This window comes from Polyodon spathula, chromosome 5 (assembly GCF_017654505.1).
Source record: "Polyodon spathula isolate WHYD16114869_AA chromosome 5, ASM1765450v1, whole genome shotgun sequence".
In the NCBI taxonomy this organism is placed as follows: domain Eukaryota; kingdom Metazoa; phylum Chordata; class Actinopteri; order Acipenseriformes; family Polyodontidae; genus Polyodon; species Polyodon spathula.
Genome location: NC_054538.1, coordinates 79,719,278 through 79,729,687, shown reverse-complemented (window position 1 = coordinate 79,729,687; position 10,410 = coordinate 79,719,278). Strand labels below are relative to the sequence as shown.

The 10,410-nt window shown below is 39.6% G+C and overlaps 1 pseudogene; it reads right to left on the bottom strand.

Moving 5' to 3' along the window:
* Positions 1-260: 260 nt before the first annotated feature.
* LOC121316371 lies at positions 261-7,552 on the bottom strand (annotated as a pseudogene).
* Positions 7,553-10,410: the final 2,858 nt, after the last annotated feature.

Sequence of the window (10,410 nt, the reverse complement as noted above, 5' to 3'; positions counted from 1 at the left end):
GAAGCTGACACCCTGGGATCCTTCAAGAAGCTGCTTGATGAGATTTTGAGATCAATAAGCTACTAACAATCAAACAAGCAAGATGGACCAAATGGCTCCTTATTGTCTGTAAACTTTCTTATATTCTTATGTACTACTGTGTTTCTAATGGCTGTAGTCAGTGACATAATATTATACCAATGAGACCCCCCCCCCCATGTACACTCCCAGCACCTCCAGACACAACCTGCTCCAGTTCTTACTGGTTTACTGCTCAACCCTTTAAACCAGGAGGAAATGAGCTTCACTGAAACTCTTCACTTGTAACTGTCACACCTCCCCCCCTGTCAGTGTGCAGCGGCCAGCAGGGTCACAGGCTTCTTCTTATTATTATACAGCCCTACTGTTCATCCTCAACACATTGGGCTAGTCCACTTTTATAACTGCCTTCACAGGGCACACCCTGAGTGGAGCAGGGTTTTTACCATCTTCATTTAAGCAAGGAAAGAAATATTGAAACATCCTCTCAGTAAATCTGTATTTAAAAGGATAGAGAGGTCTCATATCACTGGAGTCAAAGAATGCCACCTTCCCCCCCGTTACAGTCCAGCTGCACTCTGATCTTCTGGGGTTTCTTCTCCACAGTGAGTCCTGTAGACTGTGGTGAGGTCCATGCCCAGTACTGATCCCCATCCCTCAGGCCTATAATCCAGTATCCTGCTCCTGGGTTCAGAGTGAATTCCCCTTTCCTCTGGCTGGACTCTTTTGTCACACCGAGATTCCAGGCAGTTTTGTTTCCAACTTCAACATCCCAGCAGTGTTTCCCTGATGTGAATCCTTCAGAGCCCAGCACACTAACACAGGGATCAAACCGCTCTGGGTTGTCAGGAAACTGCTGTCTCTCATCGCTGAGTCTCACACTTGTTAGATCCTCAGACATTGTGAGCCAGGGTGCTGCTGTGTTGGGATCCAGAGTCACTAGAGCTGAGAGAGGAAATGAGAGACAGGGTTAGAACATTAGGAGGCAGGAGCTGTATATTACATTTAACATTGTAATGCATCATTTGAAATATTACTATTTCAAATCAAACCATTTTGCAAGCAGAAATGTGTCTGTCAAAATATCACACAAACACCATGTAAACCTGTTTAATCACAGTGTGTAAAAACCCTGTCCTGATTGGCTGAGAGGGTGTGCAGTATATAAATGCTGAACTAATGTCCGGCTGGATGATTTGAGTAGAACTCTGTCTCCGTTAGATTTCAAAATGTCACATTTTTTCATTTTTGGAAAACTACAAAGAGATATGTAATTTCAATATGTTAACGTAACATTATTAAAATAGGGCATGATGAAAAACTTTTGGCCAATGATTCTTGTTTGTAAATCTCCTGCCCGACCTGTGGGAGTGCTAAGCGATGAGAACAGAGTTCTTTGGATGGGCTGGTCTGACAGTTCTTTCCCAGGGTCGGGAAGTCGTCGGAGTCTGGAAGAAGGCGAGACTCCGTTGCAATAACGCATTGATCCGGAATGGAAATGATATGGCAGCCGCACTCGTTTACCAAGTTGTCATGCGTGACAGCACAAAAGGGGACAGAACCAAGGACTTTAATTGGAGTTAAAAATGTGGAGCCGTTTGTGGGTGTTTTTGTTTGTTTGTCTGTGTAAATAATCGTCTTGTTTGTTGCACTAGACAGCCATCACAATTTCGGAGCTGTCGCTGAGGGCCAGCACTAAAACCAGAACAGTACTGCACTACCGTCAGAAAGCAATAAAGAGCCTCACCCATCACGAACACTACTGCACTCAACCAGGACTGGAAATACAAATAAAATACCCCTTTCCAAACCGGATTAGAGTCTCTGTCTGTTTCATTCCTGCACTGCATCACCACTGCACCTGTGTCCACTCAGCTACCTTGTCACACACCCATATAATCTACTAAATAAAAACACTGGTTTGTTTTTCAACATTGTTTTTCTGTCATCCATCTGCAGGTGTATGAAATGAGCGATCTCAGATTAGCAAAGAAACATACAATACGTTGCTGACAGCAAGTAACCTACTACTAAAGTGTTGGAAAATATATCTGTAACAGGGCGAGGAGCCCTGCACATGATTGTTTATTTATTTTACAATGGGGTACCCCTCTGCCCCTGTGCAGTTTATTATTTTGTGTTTGTTATGATTTATTGTATTTATATATGACGCAGTAGCCCTGTGTTTTTGCTTTGTTATTGTTTTGTTTTGTTTCTGGCAGAGGCAAGATTAGGCAACTCGTCCTCTAGCAGTGTGGAAATAAAAACCTCATGCAGAAGGTGGTCATCTGCATAAAAGCCTGCAGCTCTCTGCACTCAGGGTGGGAGTACAGAGGAGAAGTATGGGAGAGCGAGAGGAGAAAGGAAACTGAAAAAACCCTATAGGAACAGTGAAGGCGATTGCCCAGCTAGATCTGTAGTCAGTTTTGTGTTCGTGACTTGTTTTTGTTTATCTTTTTTATTTGGCACTGTGAGTAAGTGTTTTTGTTAAATCTTTTAGTTTTATGTTAAAAAAATTAACGGTGCCGCAGCATCTTTTTGCCCTGCAGTACTGCTTGTTTGTTGTTGTTCCTGCTTCTGGTCTGACATCACCACTGGGCTACCCTGTCACAATATCCTTTTACAGCCAGTTATTTAGTAAAAATAGTAGTGAACTACAGAAATAATAAAAAAGGCAAAAGGTGATAACAATATCAACTTGGCTACAGGAAGGATGCATATCAGGGGCAATGTTTAAAATGCTGACTTGCCTGGCCTCATATGAAATATGGGAGGGATCAAACACTTCAGGGTGCTTGGACACCTCCTTAGACAACAGTTTCATTCATAATTTTTCCTGCCAAGCACGTGTTGTCAACACTTGGCTGGATTCGATTTGAGCGGTAGCGCGGGACCAGAGGTATCATCTCTCGTTGGTTTGTCCAACACCATAGGAAAGCAATGGCAGCAATACAGGCGGCAAAGTGCCTGTTGGTCCAGAGCTTGAGAGCTCTGGGAGCATTCCAAGACAATGGGCTGAACTCAGAGAAGTGTGTGCTCTACTGCATGAGATTCTTTACAATGAGTTTTAATGCAGACCAACATGGGATCAGAAAGCCTTTTGCTCTCTTGGAATGCTCTTCCAGCTCACCTCAATACTATGAGCAGCTCACAGTGTTTTAATATTGAACTAAGAGATGATCTCTCAGATGGATAGAAGTGTATTTGCTCCAGGTCTGTACATTTCATTGTGTGTTATTATTGATTGTAGAGAGCTGTATCTTGCTGCTTCCACACATTGTGGATTGTGGGAATATGCACCCCCACCCCCTCCTTTGTGATGCTGCCCCACAGTACTCACTGTATTGAACAATCCCCAGCATCTTCTCCCACACTTTGTACTTCAGAGAGCCCAGGTGCTCGGCTACATCTATCAGCGCTCCTGAAACACACTGTGGATCCTGCAGTGTGCGCTCGGCTCTGCAATAACATTCAGGAGTTAGTGCTGCTCTCTGCTTTTTCATTCCATACAATTGAAGAGAAAAATATAGTTTAAAAGACAAACGATAAATAAACATTATTGATTTGTGTATAAAACTATTTACAAATATTACATGGACACGCACTAAGACATTTGACATGTCTGAAATGTCTTTGATAAATACCTGAGAGGCTGAAGCCAGGATGTAAACACAGACAGGACAATAGTTCAATACATTATTAAACAACAAAACACATTGTATATAAAACAGCAGCGACGATGCCCAGCTTTCCATGTTAAACTCAGTGTTGATACTTCCCATCCACTCTGGCATTCCCAATAATGACATGCCTGTGCTGGTTTGTGGTGCTTGGGGGGGGGGGGGGGGGGGGGGGGTATATTTGCTGCCTGTTTTATCCACTCTCACCGCTCGCTCGCTCACTCAGTATTTTGCTATCCCTGAATATATAAGGGCTGTTCTTCAAAAACAAGCATATTATTTTCATGAGGAGGAAGTCCCACAAGTGCAGAGCTGCTCCAGATGTTCTCCATTTCCTACCAGTGCAGAGCAACTGGGGAGGTATTGGTGTGTGAGTATTGTACCAGTCTTGCAGTCTCCATTGCACAAACACATTGTATGGGCACATGTATACTCATCTGTTCCCTGTGCTAGTCAGTGTGCATTCACAATAAGAACATGTCACACACAGTTAAACAATCACTACCTGCAGGAAGAAGATGTCTTCAGCTTCCAGCTCCTGTTCTATCACTCGGATTGTGTCTGAAAGGGATGAGATTTCTCTTGTAATATTTTCAATCTTCTCCTTCATGATTCTTCCCTTTTGTTCCTCTTCCCCCCTCAGTGCAGCAATCCTGGCCTTTTCTTCATCTTGTAGAAACTGGTGAAGTTTCTCAAACTCCTCCTTTATCTGCCTTTCTGTTTGCTGGGCTTGTTTCTATACAAGAAAAGGATCACTTTTGAGTTAGTTTGGGTGTCCAGTGAAAATGTATGTTGTGTATTGTTTAAATCATTAATCTAGTTCTCTTACCTTGATGTGCTCTGCAGTTACATTACATTCTTCTTTAACTTTATTAAAGGTTTTCAGTTTGTCCTTTAAGGGCTCCAGTGCAGTCTTGAGTTCTCCCTGCAATGAAACCCGGAGCTTGCTTATAATATGTGTGGCTACTGATATTCTGCATGTAGAGTCCAAGGTGTTTGACCCTCATCCAGATTAGTGTGAAACAAATATCCGGTGAAGTCTCTCAAAGAACAAGTGGCTCCACATTTCATGTTATTTTTGTAACTGTTTCCTGACCTGCTAGCAATCATTCAGAGTGCTTCTTATTGCACATTCTCAAAGCCTGTGTTTCTGTTTGAGTGATGCTGGTCAGGACGTTGCCATTGCTGCTGGACAGCAGGTCCACGGTGTGCTGTGCTGTCACTCAGTACATAAGAACATAAGAAAGTTTACAAACGAGAGGAGGCTATTCGATCCCAGAATCTCATCAAGCAGCTTCTTGAAGAATCCCAGGGTATCAGCTTCAATAACATTACAGGGGAGTTGGTTCCAGACCCTCACAATTCTCTGTTTAAAAAGTGCCTCATATTTTCTGTTGTGATTGCCCCTTTATCTAATCTCCATTTGTGACCCCTGGTCCTTGTTTCTTTTTTCAGGTTGAAAAACTCCTTTGGGTCGACACTGTCAATACCTTTTAGAATTTTGAATGCTTGAATCAGATCGTCGCATAGTCTTCTTTGTTCAAGACTGAATATATTCCATTTTTTTAGTCTGTCTGCATAAGACATGTCTTTTAAACCCGGAATAATTCTGGTTGTTCTTCTTTGCCTTTTTTATAGAACAGCAATATCCTTTTTGTAGTGAGGTGACCAGAACTGAACACAATATTCTAGATGAGGTCTTTCTAATGCATTGTAAAGTTTTAACATTACATCCCTTGATTTAAATTCAACAATTTTCACAATATATCCAAGTATCTTGTTTGCCTTTTTTATAGCTTCCCCACATTGTCTAGATGAAGACATTTCTGAGTCAACGAAAACTTCTAGGTCTTTTTCATGGATTCCTTCTTCAATTTCAGCATCTGCCCTTTGGTATTTATAATGCACATTTTTATTTCCTGTGTGCAGTACCTTACACTTTTCTCTATTAAATGTAATTTGCCATGTGTCTGTCCAGTACTGAATGTTGTCTAGATCATTTTAAATGACCTTTGCTGCTGCAACAGTGTTTGCTATTTTTGTAAAATTTGCAAATTTAATGAGTTTGCTTACTATACCAGAATCTAAGTCATTAATGTAGATTAGGAAGAGCAGAGGATACTATTGATCTCTGTGGTACTCCAGAGGTTTCTCCTCTAATCAGTACTTTTTGTTTTCTACATGTTAACCACTCCCTAATCCATGTGCATGCATTTCCTTGAATCCCTGCTGTGTTCAGTTTGAGAATTAATCTTTTATGCAGGACTTTGTCAAAAGCTTTCTGGAAATCTAAATAAACCATGTCATATGCTTTGCAGTTATCCATTGTCAATGTTGCATCCTCAAAAAACATCAAACAGGTTAGTTAGACACAATCTCCCTTTCCTAAAACCATGCTGACTGTCTCCAAGGATACTGTTACCATATAGGTAATTTTCAATTTTGGATCTTATTACAGTTTCCATAAGTTTAATAGAAGTCAGACTTATTGATCTGTAGTTACCTGGTTCGATTTTGTCTCCCTTTTTGTGGATCGGTATTATGTTTGCAATTCTCCAGACTGTTGGTATAAGCCCTTGTCAAGAGACTGTTGCATGATCTTGGTTAGCGGTTTGTAAATAACTTCTTTCATTTCTTTGAGTACTATTAATGTTTATTTCAAGAGTTCCTAGTCCCTTTAACACTTCTGCCTCTATTATGCTAAAGTTATTTAAAACTGGATAGGAACTGGTCAACATGTGGGGCATGTAGACCGTATCCTCCTTTGTAAAAACTTGTGAAAAGTAATAATTTAATGTATTTGCTATTTTTTTCTCTTCATTTATGATTTTGCCAGTTGTGTCTCTTAGACATTTTACCTCCTCTTTGAATTCTCTCTTTAGTAATAACAGTCAAGGAGAAGCCACACTATTTATTAGTCTCACACAGATACTATATTGAATACTGTGAACAGCACAGCACCCTGGAACCAGGCCTGCTTTTATTACTGAACATTAGAAGCATTTTAAACTAAAGTAGGTTTAACAGCACGCACTGTCCAAAGTCCACCACTTCCAGCTTCACTTTAATTCACTGTCAGTCTCTTCATATATACAGAACTGTGCATGTTAATGGAAATAAATACATAAAACTATACAGCAGTGTGTGTGTGTGTGTGTGTGTGTGTGTTTCTGACAGTAGAAACAGTGTGAGTGAATGAAGCATCCGTAGCACTGTTAGTAAACAATGCTTTAGCTATACTTTACAATACAAAGTAATTGGGCCCTAATGATAAAGTTACAACTTTTTACATTAGTAATTTATGTAAATATTATTTCCAACCTTATAATCCAGTGCAGCTTCCGCGACTGGGCAGAGCTTGTGATTTGTATGTTTCTTTGAAGTTTGACACACAAGACATACAGTCACTTCATCATCTACACAGAACAGCTTCAGTTTTTCCTCATGCAGACTGCAGAGCATTCCAGGAGGTGAAGGAGGTTTCTGACTGTGTTCTTCTGGGAAGGACTCTGCAATATTTTTTAAACCAAGGTTGCTGGGAGGTGTAGAGACAGATGATCTTCTGCTGCACATTGGACACTCACATGTTTCCTTCTTTTGCCAGCACTGATCCAGACATGCTTTAGAGAAGTTATGGCTACACTTCAGGATAACAGGATCCTTGAAAATCTCACAGCACACAGCACAGGAAATCTCTTCTTCCAGACGAGAAGCCTTTGCTGCCATTTCTTGACAAAGTTACAGCCTTTCTGACTCTTATCAAAGTTACTGGAAATTAAGCACACCTCTTCACTTCCTGATCTGCTCACCTGGCTCAAAGCTTCCACTAGAGAACAGTGTGCTACCAGTTTGTATTCAACAATCCATCCATCTATCCATTATTATTCTGCTTCTCCTGGTGAGGGTTGCGGCACACTCAATAATAAAAATCTTTCTTTTTATATAGCACCTTTCATAGTGGACCACCATCACAAAGCGCTTTACAAGATACGAGACTAGGGTGTGTGAACTGTGCATCAGTTGCACAGTCACTTACAACAACGTCTCACCTGAAAGATCGAGCACAGCCTGACAAAGAAATTGGTGTGACCTGGTGTGTCGGAGTTATGTCTTTTGTTGCAACAGTTTATCACACGTCTTCTTCTCACTCCATCCGAATTAAATATATCATATATATATATATATATATATATATATATATATATAATATATATATATATATAATAAATATATCATAAACATATATATAAGTTACACGACACCATTTGATTGCGACTACAGTAACTAACGCTTTTGACATTGGGGTTTAAAACTGCAAACCCAGTTCCTTTCGTTTGGGTCCAAAAAGTACAATTCTCATAAATATGTTGTTTTGAATTCATTACACAAATTATAAAATGTGTGTCATTTTTAAATCGTTGCAGTGTAACGCAATGCGTTACTACTGTCCCTCAGAACTTGACCCCTCCGGTATATTATTATTTAATAATATATAATAATAATAATAATAATAATAATAATAATAATAATAATAATAATAATAATAATATATTGCTGTATTGCTGTTGCTGTTAATGTTGATTTCTGCCTTCAACTTTCATTCTGTTGAGCTGGTTTAACTTGTTGTTGTTGTAAGTATTATTAATAATATTACATGTAGTGGGAAATATGTATTTTGGGGCCAAAATACTTGAGTGTTTTCTACTTGAGCTATTTACTGGGTGGGGGTTAGCCATCAATATTTGCAAATGGATCCTGGTTCAGAAAAGGTTGAGTACACCTGCTACACTGTACAGAGAGCCAGTGTCAAGAGGCCAAAACGGGGGTAATGTGTTCACTTCTCCTGGTTTTAGTCAGAATTCTAGTGCCAGTATTCTGAACAAGCTGCAAGCAAGATACCATACGTTTTGGGACACCAGAAAAAAAGTGCATTACAATAATCAATTCTAGATGAAACAGAGGCATGCATTAGTCTCTCGACATCAGCTACAGAAATAATTGGTCTAAGTTTGACTATATTTCTCAAATGGAAAAACGATACTTTAGTAATTTCCCTAATATGAGTCTCAAATGATAGACCAGGATCAAAGGTGACCCCCAAACTCTTCATTTCTAGTTTAACTTTTGATGAGAGACTACAAATGTAATGTAATCCCACATTTCCTTTTAGTTCATTCTGTGAGCCCACTAGCGTAACCTCTGTGTTATCTAAATTCAAGATTAGAAAATTCTGTGACATCCAATGCTTGATGTCTGTAAGGCAATGTGCAGAGTGGTTGCAGTCCGCAGGAGCGTGGTAATGTCACGGATCAGGAAGCAGGACATAAACAAAAAGTTATGGGGCTGAAATGGCCGCAGCCATATATTTATAAATATTAAAAAAATAAAGATTAGCACAAAACACAAAATAAAGGGAACATTGGCCAAACAAAACAGACAACTACAGAACCAAACAGTATACAGAAGATACTGACAACATGCCCCACATGTCATCCAGTTCCTATCCAGTTTTAAATAACTTTAGCATAACTGAGGCAGAAGTGTTAAAGGGACTAGGAGCTCTTAAAATAAACAAATCCCCTGGGCCGGATGAGATCCTCCCAATAGTACTCAAAGAAATGAAAGAAGTAATTTACAAACCGCTAACCAAGATCATGCAGCAGTCTCTTGACACAGGGGTGGTACCGACAGACTGGAAAATTGCAAATGTAATACCGATCCACAAAAAGGGAAACAAAACTGAACCAGGTAACTACAGACCAGTAAGCCTGACTTCTATTATATGCAAACTTATGGAAACTATAATTAGATCCAAAATGGAAAATTACCTATATGGTAACAGGGTCCTGGGAGACAGTCAACATGGTTTTAGGAAAGGGAGATCGTGTCTAACTAAATTGCTTGATTTTTTTGAGGATGCAACATCGATAATGGATAATTGCAAAGCATATGACATGGTTTATTTAGATTTCCAGAAAGCTTTTGACAAAGTCCCGCACAAAAGATTAATTCTCAAACTGAAAGCAGTTGGGATTCAAGGAAACACATGTACATGGATTAGGGAGTGGTTAACATGTAGAAAACAAAAAGTACTGATTAGAGGAAAAACCTCAGAATGGGGTGTGGTAACCAGCGGTGTACCACAGGAATCAGTATTAGGTCCTCTGCTATTCCTAATCTACATTAATGATTTAGATTCTGGTATAGTAAGCAAACTTGTTAAATTTGCAGACGACACAAAAGTAGGAGGAGTGGCAAACACTGTTGCAGCAGCAAAGGTCATTCAAAATGATCTAGACAAGATTCAGAACTGGGCAGACACATGGCAAATGACATTTAATAAAGAAAAGTGTAAGGTACTGCACGCAGGAAAAAAAAATGTACATTATAAATATCATATGGGAGATACTGAAATTGGAGAAGGAATCTATGAAAAAGACCTAGGAGTTTTTGTTGACTCAGAAATGTCTTCATCTAGACAATGTGGGGAAGCTATAAAAAAGGCTAACAAGATGCTCGGATACATTGTGAAAAGTGTTGAATTTAAATCAAGGGAAGTAATGTTAAAACTGTACAATGCACTAGTAAGACCTCATCTTGAATATTGTGTGCAGTTCTGGTCATCAATCCCTATGTACATCAATCAATCAATCAATCAATCTTTATTTTATATAGTGCCTTTCATAGTGGACTACCATCACAAAGTGCTTTG